Genomic DNA, 22,519 nt, shown 5'->3' on the forward strand with positions numbered 1-22,519 from the left:
ACAGGAGGGGACTGAGCACTCACCCCTGAGGGGCCCCGTGTTGAGGATCAGCGTGGCGGATGTGCTGTTACCTACCCCTACCACCTGGGGGCGGCCCGTCAGGAAGTCCAGGATCCAGTTGCAGAGGGAGATGTTTAGTCCCAGGGTCCTTAGCTTAGTGATGAGCTTTGAGGGCACATAGACCGCCACCCCTTGTCTTAMCAGAGGCTGCTGTTCTATCCTCCGATACAGTGTATAACCCGCCAGCTGTATGTTWTTCATGTCGTCGTTCAGCCACAACTCGATGAAACATAAGATATTACAGTTTTTAATGTCCCATTGGTAGGATATACGTGCTTGTAGTTTGTCCACTTTATTATCGAGCGATTGTACATTGGCCAATAGTACCGATGGCAATGGCAGATTAGCCACTCATCTCCGGATCCTCACAAGGCACCCCGATCTCCTTCCACGAAAYCTCTGTCTCTTTCTCCTGCGAAGGATGGGGATGAAGGCCTGTTCGCGTGTCTGGAGTAAATCTGAAGCTCTTTTCGGTCGTAAGAGACGGAAGCAGTAACATTATGTACAAAATAAGCTACAAACAATATGAAAAAAACAACAACATAATAGCACGGTTGGTTAAGMGCCCATAAGACTGCAGCCATCCCCTATGGCGCCCTTGTGTCTACACAACAGTGTGCACACGATGCGTATCAAAGTWGTGTAGTGGAGGTATACACCGTATCAATTAATACGGCTGATGGAACAGATGAGAATGTTTAGCTTAAAATGTTGATAAACTATTATTTCTTCACATTTTAACCACAACAGTATGCACACGGCTGTAGGCCTATGCACAAAGGTTGCAAAATTCAATTTGCGGGAACAAAACATTGTTCTAAAATGCGCACATGTGAGGTTTCATTGACAGAGATATAAATATCATTACAAAATTTTGAAAGAGGGGAGATCTACAGATGTAACAACTTTGCTAATATGACTAGGATAATGCCTTTATCTGCTAGACAATAAAATAAAGTTGTTTTGAAAAACAATAGAACAGGAGAGCTCATATGAGGAAGTCTTCGTAAAATAATTGCCTCCATGTTTCTATGGTGGGATTTGTCTATATGCTACTTTGAAGCAAGGAAAGACATGCGTCATTATATGAAGTAAAACGTCCAGGTTTCAAACAGTTAAGAAAGAAAAACTATTGCGATGCTAATGATGGCCTAGCAATCTTTTGGTCGATGGAAAGGCTTTCCCAAAAATCTAAATTATGCCTTTCCGAAAGTATTCATACCCCTTGACTTATTCCACATTTGTTGTGTTACAGCCTAAATTCAAAAATGACTAAATTGTGTTTTTCACCCATCTACACACAATACCTCATAATGACAGTGACAACATGTTCTTAGTAATCTTTGCACATTTTGTGACATTTTTTATTCTCATTTACTTAAGTATTAACATCYAATACTTTATAGAAGCACCTTTGGCAGCAATTACAGCTTTGAATCTTTCTGAGTAAGTCTCTAAGAGTTTTCCACACCTGAATTGTGCAACATTTGCCCATTATTCTTTGAAAAAAAAGTCTTGCAAGCTCTGTCAAATTGCTAGACAACCATTTTCAGGTATTTGCCATTGATTTTCAAGTAGTTTAAGTCAATACACGTAACTTGGTAACTCAGAAATATTGCAATGTCTCTTCTTGGTAAGGCTACTCCCAGTGTAGGTTTGGCCTTTGTACTTTAAGTTATTTGTCTTGCCTGAAAGGTGAATTCCTTCCATTCATTCAAGTTTCCCAGTCCCTTCCGATGTAAAACATCCCCACAGCATGATGCTGCCACCGACCATGCTTTCACTGTGGATTATGGTGTTTCTCGGGGTGATGGAGAGGTATTGGGTTTGCGCCAGACATAGCGTTTTCCTTGTTAGCCCGTGATAATGTGCACAAGCTGAATTGTTAGTATCACCTGACCAGAGTACCTTCTTCCATATGTTTGGGGAGTCTCCCACATGCCTTTTGGCGAACACCAAATGCGTTTGCTTATTTTTTTCTTTAAGCAATGGCTTTTTTTCTGGACACTCTTCAGTAAAGCCCAGCTCTGTGGAGTGTACGGATTAAAGTGGTCCTATGGACAGATACTATAATCTCGGCTGTGGAGCTTTGCAGCTCCTTCAGGGTCATCTTTGGTCTCTTTGTTGCCTGTCTGATTAATGCCCTCCTTGCCTGGTCCGTGAGTTTTGGTGGGCGGCCCTCTCTCGGCAGGTTTGTTGTGGTGCCATATTATTTCCAGTTTTTAATAATGGATTTAAATGGTGCTCCGTGGGATGTTCAAAGTTTCTGATATTTTTCAACTTTGTCCCTGACCTGTTTGGAGAGCTCCTTGATCTTCATGGTGCCACTTGCTTGGTCACCTGTGGCCTTTCAGACCAGGTGTATATATACTGAGATCATGTGACAAATCATGTGACACTTCAATTCCACACAGGTGGACTTCATTTAATTTATTTTTTTCATTTCACTTCACCAATTTGGACTATTTTGTGTATGTCCATTACATGAAATCCCCCAAAAATCTATTTAAATTACAATTTGTAATGCAACAAAACAGGAAAAACGCCAAGGGGGATGAATACTTTTGCAAGTCACTCAATATGAAGCAAGCGATGGAGCCATTTTTGGTTCTGCAAGGTTCTTTTTTCCTAAGCGTGTAGGCTGTCTGTGAATTAATGCTCTCGCACACGTAAATTCACACCATTGACGGACGTCCCCAGTGTGATTTTGGCTCTACTGTGCTCTCCTCCTTCCTCTCTCTTTTTCCCCTCCCTCTCTTTTTTCCTCCCTCTCTCCCTCTCTCCTTCCATACACCCTCTCCCTCCCACCCCTTAAATAGCTACTTTTTGCCACAGCGATTTAGCTTTAGCTGTGTGATACCTGGAAGGGCTAGGCAGTCGAGGTGGTAATGGAAGGCCTGACCGGTCCTGTCTCTTCATGCCACCCCAAGGGACGGGCTGGTGARAAAGTATGAGCCGAGGCTGCCAGATGGAGCCGTCATTTCTAATCAATTGTGTCGTGGTCATTCTGGCTGTATTGATCCCTCCTTATGTGAAGTCCCCAAGCGGCCCGAACCGGCCCCCAACCTCCACTGGTTCCTGCCAATCTGACGCAAACAACTATCTTTTCCCCATCGACTCACCTGACAAACAACTCTGCATGTGGTGGTAGTGGCTGGGGTGGCTGCGCCTGGGCTAAGTTAATCATACTGTGGTGTGTGTATCTAGGTGAGGAAAACATGAGCAGTGGAAAATGAGATGCGATGGGGTCATGGGGGCTCCCGTCTTCCTATAGGAATCTCTGGAAGCTGTTTGTTGTGTGTGTGTGTGTGTGTGTGTGTGTGTGTGTGTGTGTGTTTATTTTATTTTATTTAACCTTTATTTAACTAGGCAAGTCAGTTAAGAACAAATTATTGTTTACAATGATGGTGTGTGTCTGTGTGTCTGTGTGTGTGCTTGCATTTGTCTTTGGTTGCTCGCAGTCAGACTGATTTGTAAACCAATTTACAGTCATAGATTATAAGCTTGTGAATGCATGTATATCTTCAAGAATGTAAAAAAAAGGATGATTGTTTGTGTTGTCATTCAGTGCATTCACAACCAGTCCATTTTAATTTCTTCTGGTTAGAAATAACTAMATTTTTTTAGGGACAGGCTTTAATTTGAACCAGTTTGCTACAGCAGGAATATAATCCTGCACCAACAGGAAATGTGAAATATTGTGTGGATCATAATTAATGGAAATGTTTTTGCAGGAGTTGATACATTTTTCGTTAGGGCAAATCAAAGTCTGACATTTTTAAGTGGAATTTGCGAACATTACAAGCCTTTTTAAACCTTGAATACACTACAATTTTGCATTTCCTGCTTAGCAGGAAAAGTACCTGCAACAGGATGATCAAATTATAGATACGGYATCTGTAGATAAGTGGACACTATACTACAACACCCGTTTCACCTGCACTTTATCTTACTCAACAGCAATGCATTCTGGCTCATGTAGTTAGAAGTCAGGCTTTGGCTCTTTCCGTCTTCATAGATCCCCATAGCAGGGCCCTGGCTTTATTGTTTATTTGCCAAGGTCATGGGGGCTGACTATTACTGGGTCATAACTCATAATGAGGGATGAATCCTAATGTGGATTCCCCCACCACCATCGGCGGGGCAGGAGGAAGACGACATAAAGAAGGGAGGGTCTCTCAAGGACAGCGATGGAAAAAGTATACAATTGTCATCCTTGAGTAAAAGTAAAGATACCTTAATAGAAAATGACTCAAGTTAAAGTGAAAGTCACCCAGTAAAATACTACTTGACTAAAAGTATATGGTTTAAAATGTACTTAGTGGTGGAAAAAGTACTACATTATACTTGGATTAAAAGTCAAAAGTAAATGCCAGACATCAAATTCCTTATTTTATAGGCAAGCAGACAGTATTCTTGTTTTTATTATTTATTATTTCACGTATTTTTGTTTTATTTATTTATTATTGACTGTTGATTAAAAGTCAAGTAACATGCCAGACATCAATTCCTTATTTTTAAGCAAGCCAGACAGTATTCTGTTTTTATTTTCTTCACGGATCAGGCCAGGAGCACCACTCCAACATCCCCAGACATAATTTACCCACACAGTTTTGTGTTTAGGAGTCAGCCCAGATCAGTGTAGTAGGGATGACAACGCATTAATATTGAAGGGTGCGTGAATTAGAGCCATTGTCCTGCCTGACGCAATCGAAAAGTACATAATTTTTTCAGGAAATAAAAGTTGTGAGAACTTCAATAGTAAAGTACAAATAGCCCGAACTTTTGAACAACAAAGTATTTTTACTTTAAGTTTCTTTTTTAAAACCATGGAGCAGAATCATCTCAAGCCGTAGATTTTTAAGGACTCAAATATTTTAACCATCAGATCTGATTAATAACTCTTAAAGAAGTTCGTTCTTCTATCCCTATTTTCATTTAATTTCACCTTCTTTGAAAACGGTCTTTAGGGTGGAACTGAATCATTTCCCCCCTTCAGTTTTTCATAGATTTCATAGGCGGCCGTCAACATCTTAAGACATCGGTATGTTATTTTCCTTTATGTAAAGAGTGCACTATCACTTTGTACATGGTACCATGAGGAGGTCCTAGGTGTGGAAGGAAAGGGGAAGGAAAAGAGGAGAGACTTTATCCCCAGGATTTGTGATAGCGATGGGCCTCGTTTCCCTGAGAACATCATGTCGACAAATCCCCAAGAATCCCTTCATGGCGGAACAAAGATGTTGTCAATCGGCGGCTCGTGTTAAGTCGCCGCAAACCATGTATTAAAAAAAGGACGCCAGCTCCACCACTTTCTTTCCTTCTTTGTGGAGGGAAAACAGAAACCGACGGCCAACGGCTCTATTAAAAAGAACAGTCCACCCTGGGTAAAAATTGTGGAAATGAAAAGAAATACGAACTGTCAGATTTGTCACTTTTCAAACGACATACCTGTTAGAGGCTAATAAAACCCCTCTGAGCTGAGTGGAGTCAGCCTGCACACATCAAGGCTGAGAGTTTGATGAAGGATGAGATGTCAACCAGAGAAAATAGGAGGGGAGATTTCTATGCATCTCTATGCTTCTTTCTATAAGCTGCACCGTTTGCAAAGACCTGCCAGTTTTGTCTCATATCGAGGAGCGCTGCTGTGGCTCCTCCTTGGGAACTTATTCAATAGAACAAATTGCCAAAGCCAGGGTTTTGGAGGAGTTGTGGTGTAGGTAGTGGCCATCTCCTGAGGGTATCATACGAAGAAAGTTTAGCGAGGTAACTTTGGTCAACTCAGAGTTCAACTCGGGATAACCGGTCATACGAAAGTGGCTCACCATTTAGTGAGTTAMATTTCTATGGMAACWAATCCTTTAGAACTAACCTGCTCCGGGGCAGGCTAATTCACGACTAACCCCAAATACCCTGAATGAAATTACTTACATGATGACCAAACAGGCTCTGCGTGTGTGCCATCGTGTACAAGTTGATTTTGTCTATACCCCCCAGATGCGTTCATGACACAGGTTAAAATACCAAAACCAACTGTGAACCAACTATATATTAATTTGGGGACAGGTCGAAACATTCATGGACATTTCGCTAGCATGCTTTGTCTAGCTAATATGTCATGGGAGACCTAAACTGGGTTGTAATTTTACCTGAAATGCATATGGTCCTTTTTTTTACTGGATCTTTGTAGAATTTGGACCAATTTTGAATCAAATCAAATTTTGTCACATGCGCCGAATACAACGTGTAGACCTTAACGTGACATACTTACTTACAAGCCCTTAACCAACAATGCAGTTCAAGAAAGAGTGAAGAAAATATTTACTGAATAAACTATTGTAGAAAAAAGTAACAAAGTAACAAAGTAATAAAAATGAGGCTATATACAGGGGGTACCGGTACCGAGTCCATGTGCGGAGGTACAGTTTAGTCGAGGTAATTTGTACATGTAGATATGGGTAAAGTGACTATGCATAGATAATAGACAAATGGGCGGGGGGTTGTCAATGTAAATAGTCAGTGTGGCCATTTGATACATTTTTCGTCAGTCTTATGGCTTGAGGGTAGAAGCTGTTAAGGAGCCTTTTGGTCCTAGACTTGGCGCTCTGGTACCGCTTGCTGTGCGGTAGCAGAGAGAACAGTCTATGACTTGGGTGACTGGAGTCTTAGACAATTTTCTGTGCCTTCCTCTGACACCGCCTAGGGTATAAAACAGATCTGAATTGGCAGGGAAGCTGGCCCCAGTGATGTACTGGCCTACGCACCTACCATCAGTGCACCTTTACGTGCAGGTGCCGAGCAGTTGCCATACCAGGCGGTGATGCAACAGGTCAGGATGCTCTCGATGGTGCAGCTGTAGATCCTTTTGAGGATCTGGGACCCATGCCAAATCTGGGACTCATACAAAATCATGGTGTTTTCTACTCTGACAATTAATTCTGAACAAACAATTAATTAATCCACAGATAAAAAGCGGGAAACATAGTTCTTTGATTCATCTCTCCTCATTCTTCTTCTGTGGATTTTTATGTTGCAGTTGGCAACCAACCTCAAGGTGCATTACCGCCACCAACTGCCTAGAGTGTGACCTCATCTTTCAATCACCCATGTGGTATATGTTTCGTAAAAAACAATGAGTAGATTAGATGCGCGGACCAAGTTCTATTTTAGCGCCCTGGCTATGAGACGCACGTAGCAGTTTGGATGAAAATGATTGAAAAACGTATGTTCACGCAGTCAACGCAGGCCGGTTGGCAGCATGTTTAGCCGTGAGTTGAGGACCAATGAAATCATATTCCTACCTCTTGCAAAGATTGTGTCATCATCCCCTTCATCTGAAGAAGACAACTGATATAAATGTTGTATTTTTTTGTTTTTCCTAAATTGTAATGTTAAAAAATATATCACATTACACATTTAGTACGGAATTAATTTTAAACTTCACGCAATGTAACACTTTTGTATGATTTAATAAAACAAAAATATGATAGAGTGTGAAAAAAGGTGTTTTTGCATTGATAAGCACACCAAAGACGGCATTAACGATAAGTAATAAAATAAAGACGGCACTTCTAAAAGMCTATTTCACACCATCGCCTGCTGAATTTGCAAGATAACTATCATTTATGGTTTCCGCACAAAAAAAAATGTGGCACTGATTCGCCCATGGATTGATGTTTCAGCATTCTCTCAATGAAGAGTTCAGTGTTCGACTAGCTACTGTATGTGCAACAAGCACGTGCAATTACAAGCCTGCTAGAGCTAGGGGCAGATGGACAAGCAATATCCACCATTGTAGTACGGATGAAGCCTAAGCTGGAAAGTGAAGCTAACAGAAGCTGGTTAGCTTTAAAAAAAGTACCTGAGCAGATCTAAGTTGCTTCGTAGGATACCCGTCAGGTGTTGTTATCTGCTTGGCAGAGACTCATCCTGCAACACTCTTCTCTAGTTTAAAACCTATCATTCCCTTCCTAATCAAAGAGGTTTATTAGCTGGATGTACCCATCTAGAGTCGATATGGCTGCCAGTATGTGTGGTACCTTTGATTACAGACATCTTGAAATCCAAAAGTTGTTTTTCTAGCAATGATGACAGATGTTTAAATCATAACTGTTAGTGGAGTTTACAGTGTTGGACCATGGACTAATACTTAGGTGTCTGACAGTTGCACTTTCTGAAATGAGCACATACAAAAATCCATGCAGACAAGCACAGACACGGGCACACACCACCCAGGTCACCCGTGATACAAGTCAGAATTCTATTCCATGACTGAGGACAGCAGGAAATGACGTGGAAAACAGCCACTAGGGGCAACAGTGAGCACTGTTACCTTCAAGTAGGTTTTGGTTTTACTAGGCCGTTGTGGACGAGGATGGTGGATGGGCGTAAGCATCTTCCTTCTGAATCCAAAGGCTGTAAATTCCAATCCAGGACAAAAGTTTCTTGTTTAGATTTTTGTTTAAAGCCTATCCCAACCTTAACCATTCGGAATTAAAGCCTTAAGATTTCTGAGTTAATGCCAAAACTTAACCCTAACCTTTAAACTTTCGGAGTTAACTTCTTTGGGACTGGGAGGCAGTATTGGAGTAGCTTGTAGCTTGGATAATAAGGTGCCCAAAAGCTAGAATATGCATATACTGTGTAGATTTGGATAGAAAACACTCTGAAGTTTCTAAAACTGTTTGAAGGATGTCTGTGAGTATAAACATAACTAATATGGCAGGCAAAAAACCTGAAGAAAAATCCAAAACCAGAAGTGGAAATCTGAGGTTTGTAGTTTTTCAAGTCATTGCCTATCGAATATACAGTGTCTATGGGGTCATATTGCACTTCCAAAGGCTTCCACTAGATGTCAGTCTTTAGAACCTTGTTTGAGGCTTCTACTTTGAAGGGAAGAGAATGAGAGCTGTTTCAACCAGATGTCTGGCAGAGTGCCATGAGCTCAGTCTCGCGAGCGTGTGAGAGTTAGCTGCTTTCCATTGCATTTCTAAAGACAAAGAAAAATTGTCCGGTTGAAACATTATTGAAGATTTATGATTAAAACCATCCTAAAGATTGATTCTAGACATCGTTTGACATGTTTCTACGAAACTGTAATATGACTTTTCGTCTGAACTAAGCGATCGCGCATTGAGCATTTGATTACTGCTAACACGCAAACAAAAATGAGGTATTTAGACATAAATGATGGACTTTGTCAAACAAAACAAACATTTATTGTGGAACTGGGATTCCTGGGAGTGCATTCCGATGAAGATCATCAAAGGTAAGGGAATATTTATAACGCTTTTTTGAGTTTTGGACAGCTCTCCGTCTTTGGAAAATGGCTGTATGATTTTTCTGTGACTTGGCGCTGACCAAACACAATCGCAAGATGTGCTTTCGCCGTTAAAGCCTTTTTGAAATCTGACACAGCGGTTGCATGAAGGAGAAGTTTATCTCTAGTTCCATGCATAACACTTTAATCTTTTATCAATGTTTATTATGAGTATTTCTGTATTTGACGTAGTGAGAACATTCTCTAGTCTTCATGTTCTCACCGAATAGAACTCGTTGACATATCTAGACAATTATCTTGAGGTGTTACATGAAATATCTTCAGAGCAACAATTCAGCATTGGTACTCTCTTATGGACACATAAGCGATTAGCCACGTGTTAGAAAGTTCGGCAAGACAAAAACCACACACAACCATATATGATTCGAGTAGTAAACCTACTGAAAACAACTGTGAGAGCAGAGGATAAAATGCCAAATCTAGAATATAAGATTCATCAAGAAGAGAATGTTAGATATCGCATATAATCACTATTTCTGAATTTTGTGAGCCCTCTCCTTGGCTGGAAAATGGCTGTATGATTTTCTGTGACTAGGTGCTGACCTAACATAATCGTTTGGTGTGCTTTCGCCGTAAAGCCTATTGGAAATCGGACACGTTRGCGCCCCACATATCCCAGAGAGTTGTAWTGCCTAAACTTAAYCTTAAACAYCTAGAAATGTTTGCTAAAACGTATAAATTGGAAGTTTGAGCAACATGGATGAACTTCTAATTCTGAAGTGAGACTGTGAGAGCTAGTTGCACACACACACACAAACTTATGGTTTGGGACCATTGGGTCATTGGCTACAGTCAGAAATGTCCCCTGAGTAGCATTATGGTGTACACTAAAAGTATAGTAAAACACATACAGGCTGCTTTTAATTGGCTCCCCTGCTGAAACTTTTTACAATTTAGCCTACCATAGACTGCATCCCYAAATGAAATCTTATTCGCTACWTAGCWCTAATTTTGACCAGAGCCCTATGGSCTGTGGTCAAAGTAGTGCACTATATAGGGAATAGGGTGCCATTTSAGACACTMYCATAGTATTGGAGGATCAACAATGAATTTCAATGCCTGCTCTATAGCGATGTCATGTTCCCTATAATGTGACATATTTATCATTGCCATGAAGGCAGTTTAGTCACACAGTACRATTTCCAAAGGCAATTAAAATGTAGGCCCAAATAAAATACATCTAAACGATCAATGTATTGATTGTTAAAGCTATCCATCCCAAATTAAATTGTCACTTGCRTCACAATTCCASWSWCWYYWSARAMAMAWWTWWMAYMTCYMMMMMYMWYRYKCYYSWKMTCTMKWKTWWRMRMRAGWGTKTYTCWMWAKWSTMMARMSYYYTCTCYMYWYYMYTCTCCATTCCTCTCCTTCACCTGCTCTGATCATTAAATACAGCAGGATAGGTTAAAACCATCCTATTKGGCCAGCTCTATCATATCACTGCAGAATAGGAAAAGTAGATAAAGATAAGAAGCCACTAAGATTATCGAGACAAATCCCAACTCTACAAGTCCACAGCAGAGCCAACCTCCCATGGGTTTAACACATGGTCCTGTCCTGCAATGAATGCCTTATTGCTCGAAAATTGCCCAACATCTGCCCGCTGTCTTCAGACCACCCTGTGCCTTGCCTGTCCTCAGTGGTATAGTGGTGCCTGGAGAAGTGGGTATACTCTAAAATTTGCCAAACATTTCCCAAAAGGCCTGCCTGGCGAAGTAAAGGCAGCCTGTGTCAGAMATTCAATGACAAACAGTGACATACACTCTCTGAATGACCTAAAATGATCAATCCCATATTGGTCTTTCACAGTCAGGCCAACCCAAGCTGTACTGTGCAAGTAGGTTAATAGTAGGCCTACTATTGAAATAGATCAAYGAGGCAATCAACAGAGTCAGAAATTAAAATGTTTCAATTTCTGTAAAAGTTTAGGTTTTCAAGTGAAACTTGTTTAATAGAAAAACAACAAAAAAGTCCACAACCTTATCAAGACACCACTTTTGAGGTATGGGATGAATCTAAGACATTTTGATATACAGTACAGAACCAGTCAAACCTACTCGTTCCATGGTTTTTCTTTATTTTTTAACTTTTTCTCATATGTAGTATAAAAGTCAAGGACATCAAACTATGAAATAATCATATGGAATAATGTAGTAACCAAAAAAAGTGTCACAGGAAGGCACCCGATGTCACAGGAGGCCAAAAAGGATCAAGGACAACAACCACCTGAGCAATGCCTGCTCAACCACATTACCTCCGAAGGCGAGGTGTCTGTACAGGTGCATCAAAGCTGGGACGAGAGACTGAAATACAGCTTCTATCTCAAGGCGTCAGACTGTTAAACAGCCATCCCTAGCACAAGAGGCTGCTCCTACATACAGACTTAAAATCATTGCCACTTTAATAAATGGAACACTAGTCACTTTAACAATGCCATTTTAATCGCTGTTTACATATCTTGCATTACTCATTCATATGTATTAACTGTATCATACTATCTATTGCATCTTAGCCTATGCTGCTGTCATTGCTCATCCATATATTCATATGTGTATTATTATTCCATTCCTTTACTTAGATTTGTGTGTAGATATTGTTGTGGAATTGTTAGATAATGCTGCACGTCGGAACTAGAAGCACAATATAATTTCCCTACGCACACAAAACAATCTGCTAACCGTGAACCGTAACATTTGATTTGAAGTGTTTTTACATCTGCGATACGTCAAAGTAGCCACCCTTTGCCTTGATGACATATTTGCACACTCTTGGCATTCTCTCAACCAGCTTCATGAGGTAGTCACCTGGAATAAATTTCAATTAACAGTGTACCTTATAAAGTTAATAAGTGGAATTTCTTTCCTCTTAATGCGTTTGAGCCAATCAGTTGTGTTGTAACAAAGTATGCTTCTACACCCGCATTGCTTGCTGTTGGGTTTTAGGCTGGGTTTCTGTACAGCACTTTGAGATATCAGCTGATTAAGAAGGCTATATAAATACATTTGATTTGATTCGGTATACAGAAGACTAAGTCCATATTATGTCAAGAACACGCCAAATAAGCAAAGAGAAACGACAGTACATCTTTACTTTAACACATGAAGGTCAGTCAATGTGGAACATTTCAAGAACTTGAACGTTTCATCAAGAGCTATCGCAAAAACCATCAAACACTATGATGAATCTGGCTCTCGTGATGACTGACACTGGAAAGGAAGACTATCATTTGTTTTTCAACAGGACAATGACCCAGCACACCTCCAGGCTGTGTAAGGGCTATTTGACTAAGAAGGAGAGTGATGGAGTGCTACATCAGATGACCTGGCCTCTACAATCACCCAACCTTATTGAGATGGTTTGGGATGAGTTGGACCGCAGAGTGAAGAAAAAGCAGYCAACAAGTGCTCAGCATATGTGGCAACTCCTTCAAGACTGTGGGAAAAGCATTCCAGGTGAAACTGGTTGAGAGAATGCCAAGAGTGTGCAACGCTGTCATCAAGGCAAATGGTGGCTACTTTGAAGAATATCAAATATATTTTGATTTGATTTGTAACACTTTTTGGTTACTATTTCACAGTTGTGATGTCTTCACTAGTATTCTACAATGTAGAAAATAGTAAAACATTTAAGAAAAACCGTTGAATGAGTAGGTGTGTCCAAAGTTTTGACGTTATCAAAATCACACCATGAGTAGTTAATCATGAAACACACACCACCGCCTTTCTTCTTCCCGGAGAGTTTTTTTATTCCTGTCCACGAGATGAACTGAGAACCCAGCTGTCTGTATGGAAGGGGGCAGTATATCCAAAAAGACAGCCTTGAGTCCATGAAACAGAGTATGCTACAGTCCCTGATGTCTCCCTGGAAGGAGATCCTCACCCTGAGCTYATCTACTTTATTGTCCAAGGACTGAACATTAGCGAGTAAAATACTTGGKGGCGGTGGATGGTGTGTATGCCTCCTGAGTCGGACTAAAAGTCCACTGAGTACCTGCTCCAAGACGGTGGAGATCTTTGGGATAAGTTCAATTGTCCTGGGGGTACGAACAAAGGATCCAATTCATGAAAGTTGTATTTCTGGTTGTAATGCTGGTGAGTTACCGCTGCTCTGATATCCAAAAGTTATTTCCGTCTGTATGTAATAACAAAAAAAATGTTCTGGGCTAATAATGTAAGAAATAAACACAAAAAAAATAAATACTGCAAAGTTTGCTCAGAAGCTAGAAGCAGAGCCGCCAAGATGGTCGACACCATCTAAAGAAAATGTTCTACAGAGAGAATGGGGTCCATCTGAGTCATCTTGGTGYCTGGACCTTGTATTTCAAGGCTGCCCTGAGACATTGACTTATGAACACCCCAAAACCCGCTCAGGTAATCTGGAAAGTGGTCAGATCTTTGAAACAAAAGATCTGCATGTTTTCACAGCCTCTAGACCCATTCTAGATTAAAACAAACATTTGTGATGCTTTTATTAACCATTTTGCTTCAGCTGGCCACCTGATTGAAAGGATAATCTCTAGAAATGTATCTCATCCCACTAGAGGGAGTCTTTTAGTCACCTCAGAAAATATTTTAGAGCATGATACAATAACAGACTCACATACTTTATTTTCATTTTAACCCTTTGATGTACTAAGGTTTGATGTTAAAAACAACCATAGGGGCTGATTCACTTGATCCCTTCTTACTGCAGCTCTCTGACCCACTTATTGCAGAAACACTGACCAATATGTCTTACTTGACAATTGTTTCTGGTGTTATCMCTAAGAAATGCAAAGCGACACATGTCCTCCCCCTATATAAAGGAGTAGATCCATCTGACTTAGATAACTACCGTCCAATTTCCAAATGACCTTTTATTTCCAACGTTTTAGAATCCCTGACTAACTTTCAGCTAAAAACTTTAACTTCTCACTCAATTCTTAACGTGCACCGATCCGGTTTTAGACCTGAACATGGCACAGTATCAGCTGCTGYGCTTGTTTTAGATGTGTTAAATTTCTTGTCTCATAAAACATCTTTGTATTGCCCTATTTATAGACCTTTGATACCATTGATCATCACATACTTATTCAAAGGTTGACATAGATCATTTTCAAAACACTTGCAAGAAGCTTGATAAAGGCCTATCAGACAGGTGTTCATTCTAGTTTCCTGGATATTACAAAAGGTGTACAGCAGGGGTCGGTTGTTAGAGCTACAAYCTGACCTTGTTATGTTACAGAAAGCCCTGGTTGTTTTAATTGTACAGTCTACTTTCCTGCCAGTTCTTTATTATGGTGATACCATTTACCAGATTGCAGCAGCCACTACTCCTAAACCTTTGGATATGCCGTCTACCATAGCACCATTGATTTTAATCACTGGTGACAGTTTTAATATTCAAAAGGTTGGCTTGTCCTCAAAAGTCCCGTAGATCAATTCATTACTCTCTTTTTGTTTACAAAGCCCCCCCACACAAGCTTCCAAATTACCTAACTTTGTTGCTAATGTATAAAATAATGAGCTACCAAACCCGTTCGCAGGATTGGTTAACTTTTGAGGTCCCTCTAGTCTTGACCAATTTAGGTAAATCCTCCTTTAGTTTTAGTGCCCCCTCATTGCTGAAATAACCCCCCAAAAATATTTGATTCCCTGGTGTCGCTAGGGCAGTTTAGTACTCTGGCGTTGAATTAATTCATTGAGGATTGCAGTTGTTTCGATTGATTGTAGTGGCTTATTTGTTGAAATTGTGGTGTTGTGCTTTTTGGTTATTTTTATTCTTCTTGTTTTAATTGTAATGTAAATTGTTCTTCCTRTTTTGAGAAAATGTTTGTACTCAGGGCACCATTGGGAATGAGAMCATGGTCTCAATTGGGTTATCTGAACAAATAAAAGTTAAAAAAAAAAATCTCAATTGTCTCAAGATTTACAAATCCTTCTTTAACCTTCTTCAACCTGTCTCCTCCCCTTCATCTACACCGATTGACATGGATTGTGACATCAATAAGGGATCATAGCTTTCACCTAAATTCAGCTGGTCAGTCTATAGTAGGTCATGGAAAGAGCAGGTGTGCTTAATGTTTTGTGTAATCAGTGAACAAAAATATAAACACAACAAGTAAAGTGCAATTGGCATGCTGAYTGCAGGAATGTCCACCAGAGCTGTTGCCAGAGAATTTAATGTTCATTTCTCTACCATAAGCCGCATCCAACATAATTTGGGAGGATTTGGCAGTACATGCAACCGGCCTCACAACTGCAGACCACATTTATGGTGTCAAGCGGGTGAGCGCTTTGCTGATGTCAACGTTGTGAACAGAGAGCCCCAAAGTAGGGTTATGGTATGGGCAGGATTAAGCCACGTACAACGCACACAATTGCATTTTATCAATATCAATCAATCAATCATTTTGAACGCACAAAGATACCGTGATGACATACTGAGGCCCATTGTCGTGCCATTCCTCCGCCACCACCACCTTATGTTTAAGCATGATTATGCACAGCCCCATGTCGCAAGAATCTACACAATTTTTAGAAGCTGAAAATGTCACAGTTCTTCYATAGCCTGCATACTCACCAGACGCCAYCCATTGAGCATRTTTGGGATGCTTTGGATCGACATGTACGACACCGTGTTCYAGTTCCCGCCAATATCCAGCGACTTTGCACAGCCATTGAAGTGGAGTGGGACAACATCCCACAGGCCACAATCAACAGCCTGATMAAATCTATGTGAAGGAGATGTGTCGCCTACATGAGGCAAATAGTGGTCACACCAGATACTGACTGGTTTTCTGATCCACGCCCCTACCTTTTTTTTTAAGGTATCTGTGACCAACAGACACATACCTGTATTGTGAAATCCATAAATTACCAACAGACGCATACCCAGAGATAGATTAGGGCCTAATGTATTTCAATTGACTGATTTCCTTATATGAACTGTAACTCAGTAAAAGCTTTGAAATTGTTGCATGTTGCGTTTATATTTTTGTTCAGTTAGAACCTTTTTTTTTTATTAAAGGGTTCTTTAATCTCATCCAAATAACCAAAAGGTTCTAAATAGAACCTTAAAATAGTGTAATGTGCACCAGCTTAATTGTCATGAAAAGCTATTATAAACAGACTATTCTCTCTTGAAATCRGACTTACATCATTCCTCGAGTTTTCAAACTGTAAACCTAAGGGCCCATGATCGAAATCAACACAGATAGGCTGCTGCATTGTTCTCAAATAGGCAGCCTATCTGTCGAATAAACCAAAGCGTAGAGCCAATATATTTTTTCACCACACAACTTGACTTGCAGAGTAGGGGGGGTCTCATAACAATTCATTGAATGTCCTTTCAACAAACAACGCGCTCAAACTCTAGATTTGATTCATTTGAACCAGAGCATACTAACATGCACTTTGTTTGAACTGTATCAATCAAATAGTCTCCAAGCAACTGTGATACTGTCAAGAAATGACATTACAACGTTATTTTTAATTCCGAACACAATCCAGTTTACAGTGGTGGAAAAAGTACCCATTTGTCATACTTGAGTAAAAGTAAAGATACCTTAATAGAAAAGAACTCAAGTAAACTGAAAGTCACCAAGTAAAATAGTAAAAAAGTCTAAAAGTATTTGGTTGTAAATATACGTACGTATCAAAAGTAAATGGAATTGCTAAATATGTAAAGTAAATGTAACTCCTAAAATATATTTATATAGTAAAAGTATAAATCATTTCAAAGTCCTTATATTAAGCAACCAGATCAAATCAAATCAAGTTTATTTATATAGCCCTTCGTACATCAGCTAATATCTCGAAGTGCTTGTACAGACACCAGCCTAAAACCCAAACAGCAAAGCAATGCAGGTGTAGAAGCACTGATGGCACCCATTTTTTTTTTTCTCTTTTTACAGAATGGCCAGGGGCCACACTCCATCATCGAACATCATCATCAGAAGAGGACTGGCCACCCCTCATAGCCTAGTTCCTCTTTAGGTTTCTTCCTAGGTTTTGGCCTTTCTAGGGAGTTTTTCCTAGCCACCGTGCTTCTACACCTGCATTGCTTGCTGTTTGGGGTTTTAGGCTGGGTTTCTGTACAGCACTTTGAGATGTTAGCTGATGTACGAAGGGCTATATAAATAAATTTGATTTGATTTGAAGTATGTGTGTTTTCTGTCCTGCCAAGCATTCAAAATGTAATTAGTACTTTTGGGTGTCAGGAAAAATGTATGGAGTGAAAAGTACATTATGTTCTCTAGGAATGTAGTGAAGTAAAAGTAAAAGTTGTCAAACTACTTAAGTAGTACGTTAAAGTATGTTTGCTTAAGTACTTTACACCACTGCCAGTTTGTAAATGTAGAATTTTGTTGCATTCTGGCATTGCTACACCGCTTTTCATAAACACTAGCCTACACATAATGTTGGCTTGCAGTTAAACTAGACACCTTTTAAGTATACATTTCACAATTCCAGAGGTAACAACAATGCACAGTCTATTTTCTGACAATTTTATAGGCTCATTTTACCAGCATTGCCTGATGAAGACGGATTAAACGCTGTTGACGCTCGTGGCCTATATGTTTTCTTTCATTCACTCCCATGCATTCTATTTCCAGCACAAGTACAGTTGTTCATCCACTTATAAAAAATGCTCCTCGTGTTATTTGGGCTTAGGGAGGGAAGAAGAGACCGAGAACGAGATGGGGAAAAGAGAGTGAGAGCACTGTGGGAGGGAGCACAGGTGTTCAGCACAACATATCTCAGAGATACACCACCGCCGCTCTCAAGAGGGAGTTGAGTTCTCCATCTACATCTACAGTGTGTGTGTGTGTGTGTGTCAGTGCACCCTCTCAATAACATACACACTCTCCGTTCCTTGTTATTAACTCTTGCATTGTGCAATATCTGATCTCAATCAAAACCCTGGCAWGAGGGCCCGCATATCAAAGGCAGACAGACATAAAATAAGTGGGATGACTCAACTGACATGGTTGATGTTTGTGCATCTTCCCAGGCAAAATACAAGATGCATATTTGCTGTGCGGAACAGCGTGAAACCCATCCATTCAAAGATGCACTACAATGGAGGCTATAATAAACAGGAGTTCATTTTGCTATCAGGAGGCTTTGATTTCAGATGGAGGTCACAGGGAACTTAAACAACTCCTATTATGGGAGGTGGCACGATCACGCCATGCTAGCTGTTGGTATCAAATTATTTGAAAGACATCGAATGGAAAATAATAGAGTCTTGTTTGTTTTTCGTATACAGAGGCCAAAGAGTTGACACTGTACCTCGTACTTGGGAACGCATCTGTTCAAATGATTATTTTAAATAGGGTTTCTAGGAATAGGGTATAGGGTATATTTGATGGCTGTCAATGACGATCCATAACTTTGTGTTTCCCGTAAGAAAAGGGAATTAAATGAGAACTACATAAAGATACACAGGGGATGGTGAAAGGACACTGTCGCTGCATTAGATTGAACAGTCCCCAGTCTTTGTCTCTATCCCAGTTCACTTCCCAAATCACAACAACCCCGATATAATAATTTCACTTGATAACCTTCCCTTTTCTCAGGACTTAATTTGGCTAAATCACTTAATGCTTCTTCCCTGGAGAAGGACCTCCACATTGCCACCTGCAATTCAGTTACTGTATTGTAGGTTAACAAGTGTGTGTGCATGTGTGTGTGTTTGTGTGTTCTCGGATCCCGATAATGCACTTCAGAGCAAGCAGGACAAGCTGCAGACTCAGCTGCAGTGGGTCATCAAAATGATTCAAAGAGAGCAATCCCATTTAACCTTAACCCCCCAAAGCCAGTGTTCCGGAGACTCAGTTTCAAATAGCCTCTATCCTCACCAATCTGTTACAATCAAAGCTGCCACGGCTCAGCGACAAGACACATTCAAGCTCTCCTCCATCTCCACCACACGAGGGAGAGGGAGAGATAGCAGAGAGAGAGGAAAAAGAAGACRGCGATAGCAGAAAAAGAGAGAGGGAAAAAAGATAGAKAAGAAGAGAGAGAAAGAAAGAAAGAGGTAAGAGAAGAGGAAGAGGAAAAGAGAGAGATTGAAAGACAGTCACTAAGATGCCCAGGTGACAAGCCTTTACCTGTCCGGCTACCGACACAGCCTGCAATTACTAGTAAAAAAAAAATTCTAAGAGCAATTGACACAAAGGATGCACTGTGGCTGTTATAATTTGTAACAGGGGTATGCTGGAAAGGAATAATTATCATATCTGGAGTGCTCTGACAGCGTTGAGGTGTGCATTATCTCTCCGGTGTGCGCTCAATCATGTAGACATTAATTAGCCCCGGTGTGATGGATATACCTCTCACCTCAACACTCTTAAATGAAGGAGATACTGTAGTTGTGAATAAAAGAACGGTTCTTAGGTGACATAGTACACACGGGTACACAGTATGCGCTCCCCAGAGGCGTGTTATTTAGCAAAGGGTGTGATGATGACAGGCAGTGAAGTGCCAGTCTTTTCTGTGGTTCCYATTAGTGATAATTATGTTGTATTGTCAACATTGCATTGACAAGCTCCTGGTGATTTGTGTTTGGCGGTGCAAAGGTCTAAAACTGAACAAGGGAACAATCTCCAAGTTATGTGTGGGTGTGTATGTGTGACAGAGAGAGATAATATAAAAACAATATATAGAGATGGTGTGTGTGTGTGTAGATATGCGTTTGTACGTCTATGTCTGTTTGTGTGTGTGTTCCTCCCACCCACGGTGTAACGGCAGCCTTCCTCCTCTTCACGAGAAGAGGAGGTGTAGCAGGGATCGGACCAACACGCAGCGTAGCCAGTGCTCAACATGTTTAATAGACAAAAAAATGTGAACACTTACAAAATACAAATTAACAAATGTGGCCAAACCGATACAGTYCKATCTGGTGCAGAGAAAACACAAAGACAGGAAACAACCACCCACAAACCCCAACACAAAACAAGCCACCTAAATATGATTCCCAATCAGAGACAACACAAAACACCTGCCTCTGATTGAGAACCATATTAGGCCAAACATAGAAACAGACAAACAACATAGAGTGCCCACCCAGCTCACGTCCTGATCAACACTAAAACAAGTATAAAACACACACAAACTATGGTCAGAACGTGACACACGGGAGCAATAGGGGAGAGTGGGGTAAGTTGAGCCCTTTTTTACATTCAATATCACTCCATCAAAGGACATATAGTAGCTATTCTTTCTAACAAAGATATCTACATATATTTCAAGATGTTGTGCATCCCTAGAAATAATCAGAATTCATGTAAGCATTACAGTTTTGAAAATGTAGCTTGTCCAAAAAAAAGTGGCCTATTAGCACAACTTACCCTGAATAGTTAAGCCGCATACAGAAATATGACCACCTTTTAAAAACTATTTTTATTTCCCAAAAACAATTCAACACAATCACTATTGCTTTTTTGGCTTATAATCATTTTAAGCATCTTTTATTGATACAATCTGTTATGATTCCCAATGTACCCTACTCCCTTTGAGTTTTAAAGGCTTCCTAGCGCAAGAAAAATAGAGTAACTTTTTAATGCTGATTAAAGAAATGCAGATTAGATGACTTCGGTTAGAATCAGGAAATAAATTGTGTTCACTTTGTACCTTTTTTTAACACTTTAAACATAGGCCAGGCCCTTGTATTACCTCATATCCCAGCGATAATGCCTTSCATTACACCTGGGAAGAAAACACTTAAATTTGCTCAACTTTCCATTGGCTCAAATATTGGCTCAACTTACCCCATGGCAAACATTTTGKCTATATTAGCTCACACTGCCACAAGGATGCACTTTCTTGCAGGTTAGGACCTCAAATTGAAGCTTATAGAGACTCCAACTGATGTATAGAACAATATTAAAATGATCTGCTTTGATTTAGATAGAAGCATCATGAAACCTCTAACACAATGACTTAATWTGACGTTTTTTGTACCTAACTTGCTTTTTACATGTGGTTTCTTCCATCACAGACTCCATGAAATGATTACCYCTTCCTAAATATTTGTTCAAATAATTACTTTTGTGTATGGTTTCCCAGAAACAAGGGTGGCTCAATTTACCCCACGCTCCCCTATTAACTCCAGGAGCCTGTCCCTATTAGGGGGGTTGATATGCGCCTGTCAGCGAGGGCCGAGCTTGCTAATTAGAATGCCATCAATCCAGCGGGTTGTCAGCTAAGATAAATCAACACCCTGTACCCATCTGTAGTTGACAGCAAACAATGCCTTTCTACCTCATTTGTTTCAACATAAAGTTGCCATGGGCACCGCATTTAAATCAGTTAGTTGGCCGAGGCATCTCCGAGTCCACATACTCGACGACGCACACAGTCCACATGCTCGCGGAAGCACACAGGAACGGTGAATGGAGGTGGATTTCAGGCAAAATAGAGACTCTTGCTCTGCCTGGACTGAATGTAAAAAATGTGATCCCATTCCAAACTGCTATCAGCCAACACCATGSTAGCTATACTAGCTAGCAATGTCACTAATTTGACCACAAATCCAAGGTCACTCTCAGAAATKAGAAGGTATCTGATGGTGTGCTGCTGCTCTGTGGTAGGAGCCTGGGGTTAACATCTTTACTCTGTTTTCTGAGTCTCCACAAATCAAATTGCATGAGTAAAATTATGATGTGYGTGTGAGAGATCGTGTATATATGTAAGCGTGTGTGTGTGTTTTGTGTGAGTGTGTGCACAAGGGCATGTGTGTGCGTGTTTCATTCGGGCACTTTGGGCAACAGTATGTTTTACCCCATTTGAACTGGCATACACTGATCCTACATACTAATCAATATTCCCCAACACACATCTGGTACGTGAGACATTGGAGGTGAGCTATCTTCTCCAGTGCCYAGGGGGATCTCTGATGAGTCATGGTACCACACCGACACGGCACTCAGTGCTGGTGAAAAAAACCCTGCGATGAACCCACCATCATCTCACCAAACATGGAAACATCAACCACTCGACCAGCTCCCACGAGGGCCCATGCTGCTCCATGTCGCCGGCAGAAGAGTTCAATTTTTATTTCACCTTTATTATTTAACCAGGTAGGCCAGTTGAGAACATGTTCTCATTTACAACTGCGACCTGGCCAAGATAA

Source organism: Salvelinus sp. IW2-2015, linkage group LG8, assembly GCF_002910315.2.
Source record: "Salvelinus sp. IW2-2015 linkage group LG8, ASM291031v2, whole genome shotgun sequence".
Classification (NCBI taxonomy): domain Eukaryota; kingdom Metazoa; phylum Chordata; class Actinopteri; order Salmoniformes; family Salmonidae; genus Salvelinus; species Salvelinus sp. IW2-2015.